Source organism: Lissotriton vulgaris, chromosome 5 (genome assembly GCF_964263255.1).
Source record: "Lissotriton vulgaris chromosome 5, aLisVul1.2, whole genome shotgun sequence".
NCBI lineage: Eukaryota > Metazoa > Chordata > Amphibia > Caudata > Salamandridae > Lissotriton > Lissotriton vulgaris.
The window spans coordinates 1,275,950,909-1,275,973,508 of NC_141693.1; the positions used below are offsets into that span (position 1 = coordinate 1,275,950,909).

Consider the following 22,600-nt stretch of genomic DNA (forward strand, 5'->3'; position numbering starts at 1 on the left):
ACAGGCCAAGGCCCATCCATATGGTCACCTTTTTCTAGAGAGGAATGGCTTGATGGACACTCTTCTTGTTCAGGTCAGGCAGCAGGAGCTAGACACGTGCTAAATTTACAGGCTCCTGCTACTTGATGTGAAGTTTGCCAAGCTGAGGATTTCACAGACCTTTGGGCGTCACCTCCTCAGCCCGGCAAAAGTGCCTCAAGGCCCTCCTCTTCGTGATGAAGGAGAGTGTCACTGATTGCCTAGGGTCCAGTGGTAAATATGACACTTCTTCACAGAGTGGGGTGGGATCAGAAACTCTCACCGAACCCATCCTACTCTGTGATGAGGGTGGGACTGCTGCCTTCCCTCATTGGCTGGCCTAAGGCCATCCAATGAGGGAAGGCAGCATTCCAACCCTCCTGGTACCTCAAAGGATTTTCTCTTCTGGAGCTGCAGGACAGGTATATTTTCTGTTTTTGAATGTTTGGTGCACGCATGCCTGTATGTATAAAAGTATGGCTCTGATGTGAGTGTTGTGAATGGGTGTGTGTGTGCACATTTGTGAATGCATGGATGTGAGTGAGGATATATAATGTGTGGCTCGTCCTCCCCCTCCATGTCAAAATTACAGGCCACCACTGTACCGCTACATGCTCTCCAAATGTACTTGCTTTATGAATAAAGAAAGTTGCAGTACTGCTTCAATTGCTGTCATTGGTATATGTATGATGGAAGCAGCAACCATGCTGTACCTGTTTTGTGTAAGGAATTTGCTAGTTGCTACACACACTTAGCCCTTGCTTTTGGATCACCCCATAACTTTGCTACACACACTTAGCCCTCTCTTTTGGATCACCCCATAATTGTTCCTTCCTTGCTGAACACGTTCTTGTTGGCTTCAATGACTCTGTGCACTTTTTCTCTGCTAACCAGTGGTAAAGTGCTTGAAAACATGGTAAAATTGGCCTACACCTTACTGGTACATTTTGTATATGATAGTACATATGCTCAGGGCCTGTACATTAAATGCTGCTAGTGGACCTCAGCACTCATTCTGCCACCCACTAAAATGGCTTGCAGAACATGTCATAGGCCTCCCAATGCAGGTTTTAGTGCAATTTTAAACTGCAATTGCGACCAAGCAAAGTAAACCTTTTGCCAGGCCCAACCATTCCTATTGTTACTAATAAGCTTCCTCTATGTTAGGCTCTAAAGGCTCATAGGGCAGTGTGCATGGTATTTAAAAAGTGGCACATGTGTATTTTACATGTCCTGAGAATGAAAACCCCTAAAGCCATTTTTGACTGTTGCAAGGCAATCTATCCCACACACAAACACTGGGTGACATGATTACACAAATTAAATGTTATTTAAAGTCCTCTTTAATGGTAAGGTCAGATTTTAAGTTATTATTCTGAAAATATCATTTTTAGAAAGTTGTCATTTTTCTGTTTAAACCAAATGTGACTTTCTGTCTGTGTACAGGCTTGCATGTCTGTGAATGGCTCTCCTGTGGTGTTTTGTGTATTCCTTACAGACATGGGAATAAAAGTGGTTTGGTGTGTGGCAGAGTGTTGCTCCCCTGAGCAGGATGTCCTTAGGGGGTTTTAATCAGCCCTTCCTGAACTTCCAAGGGTAGCCCCAGGGATTGCACTCATCCTTCCTGACTTATAAGGGCTTACTGCCCTGCTGCCTTTGTTACCCTAGAAGGTTTGGAGCCACACTCAGGAAAGGTGAAAGATTAGACAAAGGGGGCATTCCCAACCCACTGGCTGGCACTGGGGATAAAAGTAGCACTTTCAAAACCTCTCATCAGAACACTACTGGACCTGTAGAAATTTCAGAAGGACTGTCCTACTGAGTGAAGAATGAAGACTAGGCCTGCATGCCATCAACCCAGTCTACCCGAAGTGCCTTCAGGAGGTCAGTTGTCTGACCTCTAGTTTGAGCTACAGGTTAGCAACATGCTTCCAGAAAGGACCATCTCCAACTGGACTTGCCTGAGCCCTGGAGCTGGCCTCTACTGCAGTGAGACCGGATCAGCAAGAGGTGCCCCCAGGTGCTGGCACCTTAGCTGGCATCAGGGTGTACTCCTCTTGAACACCAGGTGAAAAATTCAGAAGTTTTGGCTCCTCACAAAGGAAATGCGGTAAATAACGGCATTCTAGATTGACCTCCAGTATGAAGCTCCAACAAGACCTTTACTCGGCTCCAACAGCGACTGTCCATGATGACTGCTAACACGAAGCTCCAGCAAAAACTGACTCTTTGTGGCAAAACAGCAACGGTTCACAATGTCCAACCTGCTCCTCACGGCGCCCGTCAATGCAAACTCAGCTCCTCTAATAGACTTGGTATAAAGAAGGTAAATTCTCCAGGGGGCAAACCCGGTCCTTGCATTCAACCCAAGTTTCACTGTGGTCAGCTTGAATTAGTGCCTTTACCTCGATACAGCCTAAACAAGTAAATGTGAGTGGCACGTTGTGCTTTTCGGGGAAACTTTCAGTTAGAAACTTTAAAAACTCATTACTTCAGTTCTTCATATTGGATTTTTGCAGTTTTGGTGCCATTTTATTTCTGAAATTTCACTCTATTTTTAGGTCGAAGTCTATCAGGCAGCACAGCTATCTCATTTTTCAACAACTTCTTGTGGACATTTTGAAAGCTTCATAGGGAATGCATTCTGCCCATTGCTTACCATTGGCTTTGTGGTGTGTAACTCACAGTTGTTTGCTTTCTATTTGCTGGCTTTATTTGTTTTAGGTTGTTGTGGTTGAGTTTGTTTCGCACATAAAACAATGCCTGTTTACTGTATTCTTATGAGTGCTCGCTTTCTATAAACAGGTCTTTAAATCTTGTTCTTATTGTTAGACGGACCGGGAGGGTCGGCCGAGATTACGGGGAGAGGTCTCCAGGGAGAGCCGTCTCCAACGACTGTACAGAGAAGTAACTTCCCCCCCACAGACGGACACCACACAAGATTGAAGGTTAACGAGACTTTATATGCACTTCTTAGGTTACGTTGATATAATACAAGGAGGTCTGGACTCAGGGGTCCCCTCGGTTCTGATCTCTGGTTGAGGAAAAGGGTAGCGGGACAGTCTTAGTTACCAATGAGTTCAATAGCTCTCAATCCTCGAGCTCGGCGTGGTTGCTGATCGGGCCGTGGAGGAGCCAAGCAGGTCCCGAGATGGATGAAGGGTGGTCGGCGGGCCGTGGAGAAGCCAAGCAGGTCCCGATATGGATGAAGGATGGTCGACGGGCCGTGGAGAAGCCAAGCAGGTCCCGATGCAGATGACAGTTACAACGGTCCGCGGCCTCGCCAGCAGATCCGGACGACGGTGAAGGATGAAGGTTACGACGGCTGTGTCAGCGCCAACAGGCAGGATGATGGTGCACAGGACAGAGCTACGGCAGCGCCAGTAGTCCGTCCAGGATGAGTTCTTCTTTCGTCTCTCGACTCCAAGATACAACTGCCTTCCTGTTCTGGAGCTGCCCCAGTTATAGGGCTGGCGTGCTTTGATGTCCGGACCCTCGCACTTGGAGGTCGGGAGGTCCGGGATGAGGGAGTCCAGACACCCAGCAGGGGGGTGGAGCCAGCGCCCGGGGAGGCGATGGGCGAGCGGCACTGGCCGGGGGAGAACCATCGACACCTCTTTCTCCCATTGACTGGCCAAGTAGCTCGCTCGCCTCCTGGGTGGAGGGTGGTGCCGGAATGTCTGAGGCCGGGCTAGGCCCAGGGTTGAGGTCGATCGGGGGCCAGGCGGCCTCGTGGCGAAGTGTCCAAGATGGCGGCCCGGGCTGGCGCGTGGGTCGGCCGTGGATCGGACCCACGAGGTTATCATGCTCGAGGGCAGGTGTCCCTGAGGGGACGTAGGACGTGCAATGGTGGTGTGTGGTGCTTGTATGACTGGCTCGGGCTTGGTCGAGCCGGGGGAGAGCGGCCCGTCATGTGGCCTGTCCAACATGCGTCCCCCCCAGCTGAAGGCGGGGAGAGTTACCCATCCTCTTGGGGACTCTCTTCGTCGAGGCGGAAAAACCGGGACAGGCCATCCGCGTTGGCGTGGTCAGACCCAGGCCGGTGTTCAACGGTAAAGTCCATACCTTGCAAGGAGATGGACCAGCGTAGCAGTTTTGGGTTTTCCCCCCGCATATGCATCAACCACTGCAGGGGTCGGTGGTCAGTCTGCACCCGGAAGTGGGTGCCAAAAAGGTAGGGTCGGAGCTTCTTGAGGGCCCATACCACAGCGAAGGCTTCCCTCTCTATGGTGCTCCAGCGTTGCTCCCGTGGTAGGAGTCTCCGGCTGATGAAGGCCACCGGTTGATCAAGGCCTTCGGTGTTCACCTGGGACAGGACCGCCCCAATGCCCTGGTCGGAGGCATCCGTCTGGACGACGAACTCCCGGCTGTAGTCTGGGGCCTGGAGTACAGGAGCGGAACACATGGCGGCCTTTAGCTGTTCGAAGGCCGCTTGACACTCTGGGGTCCAGTTCACCTTCTTGGGCTGATTTTTCGACGTGAGTTCGGTGAGAGGCCCCACGATGGTACCATAGTCTTTCACGAACCTTCGGTAGTAGCCCGTGAGGCCCAGGAAGGCTCGCACCTCAGTTTGAGTGTTAGGGGGTTGCCAGTTCTGGATGGCGGCAATTTTCAGTTGAAGAGGGGCCACTAGACCGCTTCCCACTTGGTGTCCGAGGTAGGTCACTGACCCTTGTCCAATTTGACATTTGCTGGCCTTGATCGTGAGGCCAGCTCGCTGAAGGGCTTGCAACACTGCTTGGAGGTGGTGGAGGTGCTCGGTCCAGTGGTGGCTGTACACAGCGATGTCGTCCAGGTAGGCGGCGCTGAACTCTTCGAGCCCCGCCAGGACCTGATTGACGAGCCGTTGGAACGTCGCTGGGGCATTTTTCATGCCGAAGGGCATGACCGTGAAGTGATAGTGGCCATCGGGGGTGGAGAAGGCAGAACGTTCTTGTGCTCGGGGTGTGAGGCCGATCTGCCAATATCCTGCCGTTAGATCGAAGATGCTGAGGTAGCGGGCAGCGCCCATTCGGTCGACCAGTTCATCTGCCCGGGGGATGGGGTGTGCGTCCGTTCTGGTGACTTCATTCAGGCCCCGGTAGTCGACACAGAACCGGAGTTCGGGTGTGGTTCCGGGGGCGGCTGCTTTGGGGACCAGTACGACCGGGCTGGCCCATGGACTGTCGGAGGGCTCGATGACCCCGAGCGTGAGCATCTTAGTTACTTCCGCCTGGATGCAGGCCCGTACCCGATCAGGTACGCGGTAGGCCCGGTGGCGGATAGGAGGGCTGTCTCCGGTGTCCACATCGTGCACACACCAGGAAGTGACACCTGGGGTGAGGGAGAACAGGCTGGCAAACCGTGATAGGAGGGCTTGGCACTCTTGGCGTTGTTCCTGGGAGAGGGTCTCCGAGAGTCGGACCCCATCCACGGAGCCGTCTTGCTCCTGGGTCCGCAAGAGGTCAGGGAGAGGCTCGGAGTCGTCCTCAACCCCGTTGTCTGTGGCCATCAAGAGGCTGAGTTCTGTTCGTGCAAAGTGGGGTTTCAGTCTGTTGGTGTGGAGGACTCGGAGCGGATTCCGGGCGGACTCCATATCGATCAGATAGGTGGCGGGTCCCTTGCGCTCGATTACTTTGAAGGGTCCCGTCCATTTGTCTTGGAGAGCGCACGGTTCTGTGGGGGACATTACCCAGACCTGTTGCCCCGGCTCGAATTCAATAGATGAGGCGTTCTGGTCATACCATCTCTTCATGTCCTCTTGACTGGCCTCTAGGTTGGCTTTCGCTAGGTCTCTGAACCGCTGGGACTGGTTGCGGAGGGTGAGGAGGTACCGGAAGACATCTGGAGGACTCTTGGCCGGAGGCAACTCCCAGCCTTCTTTGATCAGGCTGAGTGGCCCCCGTACTGGGTGCCCATAGAGCAGCTCGAATGGGCTGAAGCCTAGGGACTTCTGTGGGACCTCCCGGTAGGCGAAGAGGAGGCACGGCAGCAGCACGTCCCACTGGCGACGGAGGGGTTCTTCCAATCCCCCGATCATCCCCTTTAGAGTGCGATTGAACCGCTCAACAAGTCCGTTTCCTTGGGGGTGATAGGGGGTCGTGAAGCGGTAGGTGACCCCACACTGTTGCCAGAGGGACTTCATGTATTTGGAAATAAAGTTCGTGCCTCTGTCACTGACGACTTCTCGGGGGAACCCCACACGGGAGAAGATCCCCATCAGGGCCCTGCCGACCACTGGGGCTGTGACGGTCCGGAGAGGAATAGCCTCAGGGTAGCGGGTGGCGTGGTCCACTAGTACTAGGATGAAGCGATGGCCTTGTCTTGTACGTGGGTCTAGGGGTCCCACAATGTCTATTCCGACCCTCTCAAATGGGGTCGTGACTACGGGAAAGGGTTGCAGGGGGGCCTTTAATTTGCGGCCGCTCTTCCCACTGGCTTGGCACGTGGGGCAAGATCGGCAATGCTGGTGCACATCGTTTCTCATTTTTGGCCAGAAGAAGTGGGTCACTAGGCGGCTGTAGGTTTTATCTTGTCCCAGGTGCCCTGCCAGGGGGACATCGTGGGCCAGATTTAGCAGGAAGTCTCTAAAGCGGAGTGGTACCACCAGTACTCGGTTGGCCCCCAGCTCGGCGATTCGTTGCTCGCTGTACAGTAGGTCATTGTCCCAGTAGACCCAATGAGTTCCGGAGGTATCCCCTGCGCTTTGGGCGAGCGCTTGTTGTCGGAGTCCCTCAAGGGAGGGACAGGTCTTCTGCTCCTGACGAAATTGTTCTTGTGTGGGCCCCCCTTCTTGAGCCCACTGGTCGAGATTAGCAAGGTCGGAAGGTTGAGCAGGTTCGAGGGGGATGCCCTGGTCGGGGGTCTCGGCGGGGGCGACCGGAGGCGGAGGCGCCGGCCATTCTGGTTCTTCCGGGTGATGGTTGGCACGGGTGGCCATAGACCGGGTGGTGACGCACGCCCAGTCTGGGACGCCCAACATCCCCAAGTGTTCTTTTCGCTCCACGGCTGCCCACGGGGAGCTTTCCAGGTCATTTCCGAGGAGGCAGTCCACGGGGGCGTCGTCTCGGACCGTTACTTTCAACATGCCGGAGACCCCTCCCCACTCAAAGGGGACGCAGGCCATCCGACACAGACTCTCCGAGTTGTCGGCTGATCGTACAGGGCAGAGAATGTTCGGTAGATATTGTTCTGGGGTCACCAGATGACAGCGGACGGCTGTCACACTGGCCCCGGTGTCTCGAAGGGCTTCGGCCCGTTGTCCATTGATGCTCACCCATTGGCTGTACTTCTGGGTGTTAGCGGGTAGGGGGACCCGCGGGACCATGTCTCTTCCCCCTAAGCACGCGAGAGTCATGGCGGCTGGCTCCCACCCTTGATACTCTTGCTCGTCTGTTTCTGGTTCCTCGGAGATCTGTTCTTCCCCTAGTGCCGCGGCGGCCACCTGGCGGGGTCTTGGGCTCGGATACTGCGGGCAGCTTGGGTCATTTGCATAGTGGCCTACTCGTTGGCATCGGTGACATGTAACATTGGCTCTGTATCCCGGTCGCGCCGGGGTGCTGCCCCGGTTGGCCGGGGGGGTGGTGCTGGTAGTGGGGGCGGCCGGAGTGTTGTCTCTTCCTCGTCCTTGGCCCCCTCCTCCTCCTCTGGATCGGTGGGGACCATTGTTGTTCCTGTTCTGCTCGTAGGACCCATTCCGGCCCACTCGGGTGATCTCCCACCGGTCAGCTTCGGCTGCGAGCTGCCGGGGATCGGTTAACTTGCTGTCGAGGAGGTGTTGGCGTAGTTCAATGAAGCAGTTGTTGGACAGATGCTCCCATACCATCAGATTGAACAACTGCTCGTAGGTCGTGACGTGGTTCCCTCTGATCCAGCCTTCGAAGGCTCGGCTGAAGTACGTTACATAGTCCACCCAAGTTGTACCTGGAATGCGTGTGCAGTCTCGGAACCTCTGACGGTACATCTCGGGCGTGAGGCCATAGCGAGTGAGGAGGGCCGCTTTCATATGGTCGTAGGAGGTCATCTGGTGGTCTGGGAGCTGTAACAGAGTATCGCGGCCCTCATTGAGGAATTTGCCCCATAGGCCGGCTCCCCAGTCGGCTCTATCGATCCGGTGCGCAGTCATCGCGATTTCATATGCCTTAAACCATTGCTGGATGTCGTCTTCTCGAAAATATTCTCGGACCACATCCTTGGGGATGTGCACTTTTTTGTCCGTGGTCCCGGGGGTGGACGGTCTGTCGGGCACCCCTAATTCTTTATTCTGTTTGCGCAGGTTGATCTCGGCTAGGTTCCGCTCGTGCTCGTACGTTAGTCTTTTTTCCTCGAGCTCCCTTTGCCTCTGTTTCTCCTCTCTTTCTTCTCGGAGGCGAAGGTGCTCTAAGTTTATTTTTTGCTCGGCCAATTTGAGTTCTATGTCCATCTTGAGTCGGGCCATTTCAAGTTCGTGTAGTCGGGCTTTTTCTCTTTCTTGGATCTCGTCTTGCGAGAGACCCGTTCTTTGCTCTTCAGGGGCCGTGTTGGTCTTTTTCGCGGTGCTTTGCTCCGGGGCTTCGACATCCCCGGTCTCTGCCCAAGATTCTAGGGCATGCTTAAAATCGTCCTTGGTACTTAGTCCGGTGGTAGCGATACCTAGTTCGATGCAGAACTGCTTTAGTTCACGATGGCTGTATTCCTCTAGCTTTTCCATTTGGAACTTCTCAGTTGATCCGCTCTCTTTAGTCGACATTGTTGTTCGTTGTGGGGTGAGCTACTCTCTGTACGTTATGCGGTGATTCGGATCGCGCCGCTGGCCACCAATGTTAGACGGACCGGGAGGGTCGGCCGAGATTACGGGGAGAGGTCTCCAGGGAGAGCCGTCTCCAACGACTGTACAGAGAAGTAACTTCCCCCCCACAGACGGACACCACACAAGATTGAAGGTTAACGAGACTTTATATGCACTTCTTAGGTTACGTTGATATAATACAAGGAGGTCTGGACTCAGGGGTCCCCTCGGTTCTGATCTCTGGTTGAGGAAAAGGGTAGCGGGACAGTCTTAGTTACCAATGAGTTCAATAGCTCTCAATCCTCGAGCTCGGCGTGGTTGCTGATCGGGCCGTGGAGGAGCCAAGCAGGTCCCGAGATGGATGAAGGGTGGTCGGCGGGCCGTGGAGAAGCCAAGCAGGTCCCGATATGGATGAAGGATGGTCGACGGGCCGTGGAGAAGCCAAGCAGGTCCCGATGCAGATGACAGTTACAACGGTCCGCGGCCTCGCCAGCAGATCCGGACGACGGTGAAGGATGAAGGTTACGACGGCTGTGTCAGCGCCAACAGGCAGGATGATGGTGCACAGGACAGAGCTACGGCAGCGCCAGTAGTCCGTCCAGGATGAGTTCTTCTTTCGTCTCTCGACTCCAAGATACAACTGCCTTCCTGTTCTGGAGCTGCCCCAGTTATAGGGCTGGCGTGCTTTGATGTCCGGACCCTCGCACTTGGAGGTCGGGAGGTCCGGGATGAGGGAGTCCAGACACCCAGCAGGGGGGTGGAGCCAGCGCCCGGGGAGGCGATGGGCGAGCGGCACTGGCCGGGGGAGAACCATCGACACCTCTTTCTCCCATTGACTGGCCAAGTAGCTCGCTCGCCTCCTGGGTGGAGGGTGGTGCCGGAATGTCTGAGGCCGGGCTAGGCCCAGGGTTGAGGTCGATCGGGGGCCAGGCGGCCTCGTGGCGAAGTGTCCAAGATGGCGGCCCGGGCTGGCGCGTGGGTCGGCCGTGGATCGGACCCACGAGGTTATCATGCTCGAGGGCAGGTGTCCCTGAGGGGACGTAGGACGTGCAATGGTGGTGTGTGGTGCTTGTATGACTGGCTCGGGCTTGGTCGAGCCGGGGGAGAGCGGCCCGTCATGTGGCCTGTCCAACACTTATCTTGTCACATTTGCTGTGCATTTAAAGACAGAGGTTAAATGCCCGACTTTGTCTTCTGAGGAACTTGGTGTTTACTTATCTTTCTCGGACTTCAAAGTAAGACAACTTATGTGACTATCTTGCCGTGACAGGAAAGGATTGTTTTCTAGCACACAACAAACATGTCTGTAAATGAACTATGCTGATATTTCAGAATATATCGGAATTAGGAAAGTATAACTGAAGCACATTTTGTTTGTAATTCGGAAGTATGGTGAAACAAATATTTGAATATAATCAAAACACATCAATACACTATGAGATGAGCTTTCCACACATTAAAGTTTGTGCACAGTAAAAGTGTATGTCTGTGCAAATGTAATGGTAATTTCAATTGGGGGTGTCCAGATATCACTTGGGGGTACTTGCCTGACATTCCCTGCTCCTGCTGCCCTGACTTTGCCGGTCCTGCTGTCCCGTAGCTGGTCTCCCTCTGCCGCCGCAGCTCCTTGCCATCAGAGCGTTGCCGCAGTGAGGGGGGACTACAAACACCGGGAGCCTTTGCGGCAGGAAGCCGCCAACGCATATCCCGCGCCAGGAGGCGCATAAATTCGAGCTTAGCCCCGGTGGAGCGGGTGTCCAAATATCACTTGGGGGTACTTGCCTGATGTTCCCTGCTCCTGCTGCCCTGACTTTGCCGGTCCTGCTGTCCCGTAGCTGGTCTCCCTCTGCTGCCGCAGCTCCTTGCCATCAGAGCGCGGCCACAGTGAGGGAGGACCACAAACACCGGGAGCCTTTGCGGCAGGAAGCCGCCAACGCATATCCAGCGCCAGGAGGTGCATAAATTCGAGCTTAGCCCCCGCGTCATGGGATCACACGCGGGTCGTGCCGGGTTAAGCCCGGGACAAGGGCGGGCCGTCTGTGGCCGTCCCTGGCCGGAGGAGGTCGGGCCGGGCCACCTCCCTTGGCTTTTATCCCAGGCATTTGTGATATTAAGGATTAGGTTTGGAACATTGACTGTTTTATGCTATTGACTTTGCCATATTATTAGCACTAGTACTAGGTTTCGCCATTTGTCTAAAGAGTGGCCGGACTCAAGGCATTGTATTGCTCTTTCTCTGTTGAGTCGACTTGTATGAGCACTTGTGGTTAACCAGGGAGTCTTGCTGCTCCTTGCCTACTATCCCTGATAACATCTGGATTTTTAGTTGTTGTTGTTTAGCCTCAGTTATCTCCTGCTATACACAGTAAATTTGGCTGTTACCTTAGCATAGTTAGACAGATAAATATCGAGTGGCTATCGAACATTTGGGCATTAAAATGAGCAAACAGAAATGTTTAACCGGAACCTTGGACGGTTTTTCCCATCGTGCAGAATCGCTTATTAGCCATGAGATTGCACTTGTGGAAAAAAGGTTGTCCTTGGACCCGTCAGCTTTAGTTTCTTACCAAGCCATTAGCCCAATAGTCTCTATAAACACAGCACAATTACCATGCGTGCATATTTCACCTCCTGTGCGTACACCAGCTAGGATAATAGTGGTCTCCACCCAGACTACCGATAGAACCCAGCTAGATTCAGAGGTATCTTTATCACCGCCGATTGTGACCAGGCAGAGGGGGGCTCGCAAATGGACACAGGGAAAAACTAAAGCAAAACCCTTGTTGCAAAGGAAAAGGTCATATAACAAAAAGGGAGGAGTGGGGGTAAAACAGAATCCAGTGACCAGTCAGGCGGAAGTAAGAGACAATTTAAGACACAAAAGTAGATCGTTCGGCACACAAACTGAGATGGCTTATTCCTTGCCTACCATTGGTGTCGATAGTATAGTAGAGTCGCAGGAATCTGTTGTCGCTGATATTTTTAAATCTACCCTTCAGTCTATACAGGTGCAAATAAATGACCTTATGGTTTCCAGAATGAAGGACCTACACAATAAAATTAAAGGTATAAATTTAGGTTTCATGGATCTGGAGGTTATTATCAAAAAGGGGAAAGATATCTTTGAGGAAGGTACTAAAGCCTTTGTGGAGAAAAATTTGAGTGAAGCTAGAAATAAAGAAGTGCCCATAGGTTTGAAGGCTATGGCTCACCCAGTGGTAGCTCCCTCGTCCGTAATGGATGACCCAAGTGTGAGTACTCGATCTTTAAATGAGACTGAACCTCGAACTAACATCTCGGGTCTAGGTGGTAGAAGGTTGGACCAAGTACCAGGGAATTTGGCCTTTCCTAGTAACAGCAACTTGCATATACACATCTCAAAGTCTAGTGATACTAATGTCACCCCTAATAGTGCCAACCTGAGATTACCTCCAGCAGCATGTCCATATGTTTTAGTTCTGACAGGAGTACCTCCGCTAAGGAGAGATCAATCTGAAACCTGGCACATACTTAGGAACAAGACTGTGGATTGGTTACAAAAGTTTAAAGGATTTAGCCCACAAAAAAATGAATGAGATCATTATGGTCTGTAGGGTAGGCTGGGTTGGTGAACAAAGGAAAGATATAGAGGGGGGCTGCATAGACATTTTAATCGCCCTAACACAGTACGTCACCTATTAAGAGTACATGATGAAACCCAGAAGGCTTGCACTAATATTCATGCTCTCCCACTTGGGTATTTTTATCGATCAACTATCAAGGGTGTAGGTAGAAGGGTGGAAACACCATTGCCTCTTCATATCTCCAAAAGATTCTGGGATTTAAAAACTCTGGAGATGGTTGATTGACTAACTTCATCAACGTCTTTAATTCCTGACGTAGAGGTAAGCGGGGTAAAATGTGGGGGAATCGACCCTACTGATCCCCAACCTGAAACAGTTGCCCAAGTGGTGAACATGGAGGCAATAGGTACTGATGTCCAGGCGAGACATGATCCGCCTCTAATATTGGGTGCTACATGAGAAATAATAGGGGCAACTACTGCTATAATGGAAGGTACTCAAGAGATAATTTTGGATGGACCAAATGTAGAAAGATTGGGCTGTATTCCATCAAACATAAAATTAATATCCTGGAACATAGCAGGCCTGTGGAAAAATCTTTGTGATCCTGAATGGAGTAGCTACATAGATTCTAGTGACATCTGTTTTCTACAGGAAACATGGGCTTTAGAAATGCCGCATAGAGTTGGATATAGGACCTTCAATATAGAGGCAGTTTCCTCAGTTAGAGGCAGGCCCTCTGGGGGACTTACCATATGGGCTTGATTGGCTCAAGACGTGTTCATTGTCGAACAGACTTGGGTTGATCACTTATCCCATTTATATGAAGCCACAGAACATATGGAGGTAAGGGATATGGAGCATCCCTGGTATAAGGCTTGCACTTGCACTTTAGAGTTTGATTTAGAAGAAACTGAATTAGCCATTAATTTAGTTAAAAATGGTAAGGCACCAGGCCTAGATAAAATCCCAGGCGACCTATACAAACATGAGATTAATGTCTGGGCACCTTACATTAATTGGCTCTTCAATATTCTAGTTTCTGGTGAAGATTTTCCTGACAGTTGGAGGGGTGCGGAAATTATTTTAATTTTTAAAAAGGGCGATAGGAATGAGCCGTCAAACTATCGTTTGATCAGTTTAATGGATATTTTACAAAAGATATTTGCCAGGCATATTTTATCACACATGAATTCTTGGATGGACGAGAATGCCATACTTACAAAGTTCCAAGCTGGGTTCAGGAGTCGTATAAGTACGATTGATCAAGTTTTTAGATTTTTTTGCCTTTGTTGGAAGTATGTTTTTTGACGGAAAGGGCATATTTATGTGGCATTTGTAGACCTAAGGGCTGCTTTTGATTTAGTTTTGCATGATCGTTTATGGGATTGTTTGCATTTGCAGGGGTTGCCGGTCTGCTTACTCCAACAGATTATAAGACTTCATGATAACAATTATACAAGAGTGCTTTGGGGGCCAAATGGAGAACTGACAAAACCTGTTCCAATAATGCGTGGAGTCCGCCAAGGGTGTGTGCTGGATCTCATGCTCTTTTCATTGTTTGTTAATGACATCCCAGCCCACTTAGAGGAGTGCAACAATGATTCACCCAAGTTGAACGGAGAAAGGGTCCCTGCACTCTTATTTGCGGACGACACAATCCTAATTTCACAGACACCCAAAGGTCTGCAAGCCCTTTTAAATTCATTCCAACTTTACTGCTATAAAAAAGGCCTAGAGATCAACACGGAAAAACCAAATGTATGGCCTTAAACCCGCAAAAAACCTTTAAGGGGAACTTATTTTTAAACAACCAGAAATTGAAATAGTGTCAAATTTTACCTACGTGGGTGTTTCTCTAGATTCAAAAAATTTGTGGAAAATCCAAGCAGAGAAGAGCAAATCACTTTACCTATTTTAAAGAAACATGGGGCGAGTCTTAGTAAATCAGTATCACCAGCACTAGAAGTGTTTAAGTTCAAGGCCCAGTCTGCAGCGCTATATGGCGCAGAAATTTGGGGCCCAATAGCTGGGAATCTTTTTATGAAAAGCGAAAATAACTTTTATAGAAGTCTCCTAAGACTACCTAAATGTACCCCACTTTTACCCTTAATGCTAGACCTAAACATGAAGAGCACAGACCATTATACAATCCTACGCCCACTTTCTTATTGGGTGAGACTCTGGTGTACACCAGAACTCGGAGATTACAGAGGTGGTCCCTCAGAAATAATGAGTTTGGATTTGCATAATTCTAATGCATGGTTGAAACATGTGCGAACATGGCTTTGTAGAATTGGGCTGACATTTTTGGGAAGAGCCCCTATGTCTGACGCAAAGTTGTAAGAAACTGGTAAAAATGAAATTTTGGGCTTAAATAACATGCAACCTCCCAAATAGCCATGCAGGTGGATCTATTACAAGCAGTTTTTTGGCATACAAGGACTTTCCATACTTTGAGGACTTCTTAGATGAGGTCCGACCACCTTTGGCCAAAAGCCTATATTTGAAATTTAGGTATGGAATGCTGAAAACCAATGTAACCCTAGCAAGATGGTTTAAGATAGTAGAACCAACAAAGAGTGAGACATGCATGTGTTGTCAATTTAGTACCAAAGAAGACGATATTCATATCCTCTTCTTTTGCGCAGCATACGTATCAGCCAGGAAAAGGTGGATTAAGCCACTGTGCAATGTTATAGGTGTACGCTCGTACAAAGAAGCATATAGGATCATCAAAACTGACACCAGACAAGTGGTTGTCTTTTGTATCAGTAGATTCCTTTTGGCAGCAAGCTATGTACGCAAGAAACTGGGTCTAGACTTATAGATGGTTAGGCTTGTGTTCATGTATTTTTGTATTTGATATGTTTGCTCTGACTCATTAAATGGTTGTATAATAATGAATTGCTCCTACGAAACCAATTACTGGAACTGTATAAATTAATTTTATAATAATGTTTTTACATTTTGCCTTCTAATCTAATTTATGAATGTTATTGTATTTTCCCTAAACCCCATCCATCTGCATGTAAATCTTCCTATTCTTCTTTTATGAATGTGCTATGTATTGTTGTTTTTATGCATCTTTTATGGCCACAATGTGCCGAAATAAAGATTTATGATGATGAATTAAAAATGTATTGTCCAAAATTGCAAGGCTCTACCACAACATGCATATTACACACTACGTCATTCCACTCTACTCCAGTCTATGACATGCCACCCACATCACTCTAAAGCATGCCACTCCAATCTGCCTCTCCACTCTATGTCACTCGACAACACACAACTCTACATCCCTCTACGCAATGTCTGACCACTCTACACTCCTCAGATCACTCTATCCCAGTTACCCCACCACACTCCAATGTACCTCAATCTACCCCACTTCATTCTATACACTTCACTCCAATCTATCCCACTACATTCCTCTACAATATACTCCAAACTACCCCTCTCCAATCTACCCCACTCCACCCCAATCAACAGAACTCCAGTCAATCTACTCCAATCTTCCTCCTTCAACTATAATCTACCCCACTGCACTCCAATCTACTCCACTCCAATCTACACCACTCCAGTCTACCCTACTTCACACTACCACCCTCCACTCTAGCCTACCCCACTGCACTCCAATGTGCCCCAATCCACCCCACTCCATCCAATCTATCCCACTCCAATCTACCCCACTCCACTCTAATCTACCAACTCCGCCCCAATCTACCCCCTCTATCTACTCCAGTCTATCCCACTCTACTACATATTCCCCTACTCCACTTTAGTCTGCCCTATTCTACCGACTACACTACAACCATCCCAAATGTACCCACTCCACTCCAGTCTACCCCACTATATCCCATTCCACTCCAATCCACTTCAATCTTAGGGGAGAGGATGTAGCCTAATGGCTAAGTTGGTTGACCTCAATTCTGGGGAACCGGGTTCGAGTCTCGGCAATGATACTCAACATGCTAATTCTGGGCAAATCACTTAATCTCTCCGTGCCTAACAAAAATTAATGTGTCCTGATACAAAGCAACTGGTGTTCATGTAAAGTACTTTGATACCCGATACCTTTGGGTCAAATTTGCGCAATATAAAACTCCTGAGGAAAAAAAAATCTACCCAACTTCAAACTACGCCACTCCAGTCTACCCTACTCCACTCTAATCTACCCAAATCCACCCCATTTCAATCTACCCCCATCCTGCCCACTCGACTCCAACCCAACCTACCCCACTGCACCCCAGTGCAATCTACCCCACTCCACTCTAATTTATCACACCCCACTCTAATCGACCCCAGTCTACAAGGAAGATATGTGTACCTGGAGCAATGAAGAATACCCGTATGTAACCGCCCTCCACATATGGTCCTTATGCAAGAGGAAATACCCAAGCAGGTGCTTGATTGATTTGATGTCAATAGTTTTCACAAGAAACAAAGGAAAAACTGCGCTGGTAAGGCAACACCTGGGAATATATAAAGCTCATTCATGACAAAGCAATCTAAGAAGAATTTACCAAAGCAAATACATGCGAACCAAAGTCTGGGTAGACACCTACACAAACATACAGATGTTAATGTAACATATACACGTGAGAGGACGGCAATGTGCTGCACAGCAAATGTCTTTCAAGAGGAACCATTAAAAGCTGCCAAGGATGCAGCCATCCCCCTAGTAGACCTTCCCTGTATGTGACAAGGATTTTACTGAGCTGAAAGCCCGTAGGATTTAGAAATCCCTAGTTTAATTCTTCCAGAAAGAGTAGGAGAAGAGGCACCGGCTCCTACCCGACAGACCAAAGGTTATAAATAGGGACTCAACCATAGAGAAGGACGCAGTCCTTTTTAAATACATCGAAAATGCCCTGTGAACAGCCAGTGTGTGTAATCCTATTTTCTCATCCAAAACATGATTAGGAAAGAAAGAGGACCCAGCCTTAGTACAACTTTATCTGGGAACAACTGAAAACGGAGGGGTTGAAAGCAGAGCCCCGAGTTCCCCAAACCTTCCTCCTTTTAACAAATAACCACCAAGAAAATCACTTTTCTGAGAGAAGTTTGAGCTCTGCCCACATCAAAGTTTGTGGAGATGAAAGATTACTCATTTGTAAGGACTGGACCTGAAAGTCAGAGAAGGAGGTGATAATCCGTTTTAGTAACTGCGCCATAATGGAGCTGAGGGCAAAGTGGGCTCTGATTGTGCTTGTACTGGCAACCACCACCAGATTTTGCCTCGTTCCCCAGACAATCCTTTTGGCACGGGTGAAGTATGCAGACATGAGTGTAATGAATATTTGCTCACATTCGCCCCAATCAATTTATTTATTTGCTATAAACTGGGTGTAAAAATGCAATTGATGAACTGTGCAAATGTTATTTGCAGCAAAATGTTTTGCATTTGTTAACACTGCAGTGACGCCATAACATGATGTAAGTGAATACGCAAGTGGGAGAGAAAAGTATTAAATTCCCTCACTTGCTCCCATTGGCTGCTTACTGCCAACAGCTCCAGCTCTGCTGCAATTCAGTCAGGACCACTCGAATTATACAGCAGGGGAGGACCACATTATATGGCATGGTTGGCTAAATTATGCGGCAAGAAAAGGCAAGTTATGCGAAATTAAAGTGAAGATATTACATAATGCAGCACAATTTGTGATTTTGTGATAGTTATTACTTCATAATTGTGTCCGTTTTACACGTTAACTTTGTTTGGGCAATGGTTTCGCCTCATTAATACCACTTTAACATTTAATAACTGTAATAAGTAACTAAAAGATGACCAGTCAACCTTTTCATATGGCATTCATTGCTTGGCGACACTAGTTGCTGCAATATTAGTAACTTTTGATGCGTTTGAGCTAGAAACACATTTTTATTTTGTAGAATTCTGCAAATTATGCAGCAGATGATTGATTACGTAGCAAAAGCTGTGAATCGATAATTATGAAGAAAACGTCATGGCTGCAGAATCGCATGATTTCAGTGGCCCTGATTTTCGAGCATGCAGCTAGCTCCAATATATAGCTAGCACTAATTGCCAGTTGCAAAAGATAATAACAAGCACAACAGAGGCAGTTACTGTTGGGTGTTATTAGTTCCCGTCAGTACTGTTGAAGCCATAATCAGGTGAAACAAATAGATGTGTCATCTGACATTAATTGCACATGATGTTTTTGCACCTGTTATTACCTCATGCATCTAAAACACCCTGCTAATCTTGTGTCATTCATGTGAAAATTAACGTCTGATTTCCTCTCTCAGTTGTATGAAAAATGTTAATTGGATAACGGGTAGAATCATATGGTTTGAACACATAATCAAGACTCAAAAATCTAAAATGTCTAAACATTGCTGACCAGAATTAGGGTTGTTTGACGTTTTTATTACGCAACTACAATATTTCTTCATGAGTAGTAGCTGGTGCTAAAATCAATGTATGCTATTTTATAACAATTTAACTTTTAGACCGTTGCTCTCCGACTCAGTAACTGGATGGATGTTGGCAAACTTTCTTACTCAGAAGAAAGAATTAGGGAAGTTGGTGAGAGAAAAACTTTGCAACTCCTAACACCTGCCTATCCAGAAATCTGCACTTTAACACAAACCTGCAAACGCCAGGTGTAGGGGTCAGAGACGCTTTACTGCATGGGTAAAGTGGGCAATTGCCCAGGGCCTTCACCTGCCAAGGGGCCGATATGAAAAGGAACTTTTCTCTATTTCATTCTGGTTTGCTTCTGTAATTTAACCTTTAACGTGTAAGTCATTATTGCTTGTCATCATCGGGCGTCAATTGGTAAAAATCGATTAATAAAATATACAGTCGTACTGAACAGGGACCTCAAAATATGTATTGCTTAGGGACGCCACAATTCTTCAGATGACATTGGAGTGGCTGCTTGGAGTTTGAGACAGCTCGTCAGCAGAGACCAGTGACAATCATCGTCCAGGGGTATGATCGGCTTCCCAGAAGCAGAATGATTGGGCTTCTGTATCCTCTCTGTAATTGTGGATCAGTACCACATCGCTTCGAGACCATCTCAGTGGTTTTCTTGGCGCTGAAGGTTTGGTATATTTTTGCAACCCCTTTATTCATGCATGTCCTTCCGACCTACTCTGCACTTGATTCCCTCCAATTATATAACCTAGACACGGTAACAGCCATGTCCCACTTGATGGCTTGTGTTCAGAGAGTTCATTCATTGCAGATTTGCTGAAATTAATGAATCTGTGGGAGATTTGTGGTCAGTGAACACGTGAAATGTAAATGTAAATGTAGTAGTATTTGTATAGCGCACCGAATCGACCCCCGAAAGGGTATCTCAGGCGCTTGTACGCATACCGCTGTGGAACCCTTCCTGGCTTTTCCCTGTGAAGTGCCCACTCCTGGGCACCCCCAAGGTGAAGCCAGGCATCCTAGCGTTGTTGGGGCCATTGTGGAGATTAAGCAAGCTATTGCCCAGAGTTGCAGAGTGGAACCCATGATTAGAATAGGCACCGAGGCTAGAATGATCAGGTCCACGGAACTTGAGCCCAAGACCCGCCGAGGCGGGAATTGAACCCTGGTCCCAGGCTAGACCTCTGCATCAGGGTCTGCCGCTCTAACCATTGAGCCACACTTCTCCACAATGATGATAGAGCATGATTGTAAAAAAGTAACCCATTGGTGTGGTGTTTCCATTGCACCCAAGTACACAGGACACTTTTCTACCTGTGCACTGTTTCATTCACATACTTTATTGCCCCCCACCCTTAGACTTCAAGGTAGGGTAGAAGGGTGTAAACTGGCTTGTGAGAGGCCTTCCATGTGGGAGGTGCTCAAGTGGATACAATGGGCAAAGGTACTCCATGACAGGTCATTCAAAGTTGGGGCAAGAGTCTGGATTGGGACCTAACTTAGTAAAAGGGTTTGTCCTTTGTATATCTGCCCCCTGGATAACCCTGTGGATGCCTGTTGTACTGACAGAAATTGAGAGGAACTCAGCAGATACATTAGAGTAGAAGCTATTTCCTGCCTTTTTTCCTTGTCATATTAGGACAGTAAATATGGGTCCAATGCCTGACCCAAACATGTCAACTCACTATTGTCTCTTGGCCAGTGGATGTGGATTAACCAAAAGTCGAGGGTAGTAGATGTGTCATCACTCACTAATGACCCCAAATACTTCACAAGCTCGATCTCTTGTCACCTGCAAGAGGTTTCTATTGCTTCTGACAGGCAAAGGGCGGGAACTAAAGAAAGCAAAGAGGTCCGTAAAACCATGTCTATTTTTTTGGTCCTACCTCTGAAATCATGACACCTGAGACCAGGAGCAGCAAGGTCAGAATCAAGAGTAGCACAGTGCAAGCCATGGGTAGAAGTCTACACCGGGCAACCTCGAGTTGATGTCTATGGCTTGGCGCTATTTGTGTTTGCATTTATTACATTGAAAAGGCATCTCTCAGCGGTTTGCCAGCCTCCCTCTCATCACAGTTAAACCCATTCAGCACAGCTGCCATCATAAGAAGTCAATATGCCATGCACAACCGTCATCCAAAATCCCAGGTTATGAACTAAGTACATTCGGGTTCAATTGAACGCTTTCATCAGGGGGACTCTAACTCGCCCAATCTGCTTTTTCAGTTGCTCTTCAATTCATTCTGCACCGATGTTGCCTTGTCACGAGGAGAGCATTAATCGTCATCGCTCTATTCACTGCACCACCACAGACAGAGGTGACAAGGATGTCATGGAACTCCTGCTAAAGAAACAATGATCTGCATATCGATGGCAGGAGCGTCTATTCCTTAGGCGGTACCATGCTAATTCTCTAGCAGGCACATTAAGTCACACGTGTGAGGTGTTAGGGTCCTAAAGTAACCTACATGTTGTCAGTTCGTCTAACACTCACTTTTCTAGTAGATTCTTTCTGGATATTTTCAAACAATGGGTAAGATGGTGGATCAACTTTGAAAATCCTTGCTCTTCAGCAATACCTGCTAAGACTGGAGGCCTACAAAACAATACCGCCGGATCCACAGAGTAGAAAATGCTGCAAAAAATCTGATGTAAGAGTGGGGCAGGTAAAGATCAGAGCTGACCTTACTTATAATGAAAATGGAAGATGACAGTGTCTCTAAAGGCTGGGTATAAGCCTGATCCTGTGCCTTTCTAGGGCCCTGACTTACATAGGGAGGGACTGTTCAGTGTCCATGCAAGCTGAGGAGGACTAGAGAGAATTCAATTACACTAAGCGTGTGCAATGAGGGTTGAAGATTTAGATACTTCACTATTTAGAAGGGAGGAGCATTAGTCCACTAACCCTGAAAAGCCAAACCCACTACTCTTTAAATGATCAGTTCATTCTTCTCATTACTCTCTTCCTTTCGCGTCTTCTAGTTCTTCCCCAAATATACCAAACAACATTTGGTTAACTAGCAGCATTTTAGGGTGTGGCTGCTTTACATGAGAAGTGTAAAACTTGCAAACACAAAGAATTATTGGAAATTAAAAATCCACATTCTTAGACCTTTCGAATTCGTTATTTGGTACCTTTTCTTCCAAATAAGCAATCTGCAAAGACTATGAACCTGCCATCAAAGGACCGGTACAAATTGAGTTGGAGGAATTGCACAATCTTCGCACCTGTGTGCAGGGACAGCATGTGCATGGATCTCTTTCACCCATAATAGAAATGCAGCCAGTGAGGGCACATCTCTGCTCATGCGTAAATTAGATGGCAGGGCTACACTTGTGGAATAATGGTAATTATGCAAATTATCCACTGGAAAAAAATGAAAGTTTACAAATAACGAAACAACAGTTATGGCAGAAGCTCTTTAGTTCGCCAGACCCCATCCTCAGTGACTAGGAGGTTTTCAGTTGACACCATTGCAGCATGACTTATACAAAATGACTGATCTTTACAGCATTCAGATGCAGCAGTGCAGCGTGACTTACCAGAGGCTTGCTGGACGCCGTAGGGTGCCACCTTTGAGGTTGAAAGGCACACTGCAGCAGGAGCAGTCAGGGAACACCTCCAAAGGATCATCGATCGACGCCTTCCATGGCAGGTTTACGGATCCTGAAGAGGAAGGACAGGGCAGGTAGAAACAAGATGTGAACTATTTCAGTGCTTCAGCCTAACATTCCCCCACTGGTATGATGATAACCCCTCCCTCACTCTCAGAAATGAAAGTTTCTTCAACCGTTGGGAGGAAACTGACTTAACCAACCTGTTGAGCAACCGAGTGAGTCAGACGCGACTGGCTGTAGAGAGCCTAG

The 22,600-nt window shown here is 48.4% G+C and overlaps 1 protein-coding gene across 2 annotated transcripts in view; it reads right to left on the bottom strand.

Moving 5' to 3' along the window:
* Window positions 1-22,600, bottom strand: part of PTPN7 (protein tyrosine phosphatase non-receptor type 7) — a 418,932-nt gene that overhangs the window by 222,944 nt on the left and 173,388 nt on the right. For both annotated transcript variants that reach the window (XM_086923125.1, XM_086923126.1), the window contains one exon: window positions 22,277-22,400. The gene's annotated coding sequence lies outside the window, so the exon portion shown is untranslated. The remainder of the gene's footprint in view (window positions 1-22,276; window positions 22,401-22,600) is intronic.